We start from the raw sequence: 598 nt of genomic DNA, 5'->3' as shown, positions 1-598 counted from the left end.
ACTGGTAAAATCACGGCACGGTAACTTAAAAATAAAGACAACTTCAGATTGTTTTCTTTGTTTGAAAATAGAACAAGCACATTCTGAAAATGTACAAATCATAATGATGTTGTTGTTGTTTTACACTTACATGTTGCGGTTAATAGTATTCTACCTTTATTTGTTGTTATTTATACTTTCTGAATAGTTTTTGTGATAATGTCCATCAGTCAACTCATTGGTGTTCATTTTCAATCTATCAAGATAAAAAAAATAATATCAAAGTTCAAATTACAGTATGATATTTATAACTGGTGCACTAACATCTTGTGGTTTATTTATTTTTTTACATATGTAGCATAATCAACAAAGATACAAAGAATTGCTATTGCGACATCTGGTGGACACATTTAGAACAGCAGTTTCTTTCATTCAAAAATGTTGGCTCATTTTTATACTTTGCGAGCCTGAACAGGTTATATCCGGCCCGCGGGCCGTATGTTTGACACCCTTGCACTACAATCTTATGTGTGGATGTAATTAGATTCGATTAGATTAGATTAATTTAATGCAATTTCACAAAACACATGACTACACATGGTTAAAAAAGCCAGAATTA

Source organism: Entelurus aequoreus, linkage group LG05 (genome assembly GCF_033978785.1).
Source record: "Entelurus aequoreus isolate RoL-2023_Sb linkage group LG05, RoL_Eaeq_v1.1, whole genome shotgun sequence".
In the NCBI taxonomy this organism is placed as follows: domain Eukaryota; kingdom Metazoa; phylum Chordata; class Actinopteri; order Syngnathiformes; family Syngnathidae; genus Entelurus; species Entelurus aequoreus.
The sequence above is the reverse complement of the archived record's forward strand: the minus strand, read 5'-3'. Positions refer to the sequence as shown.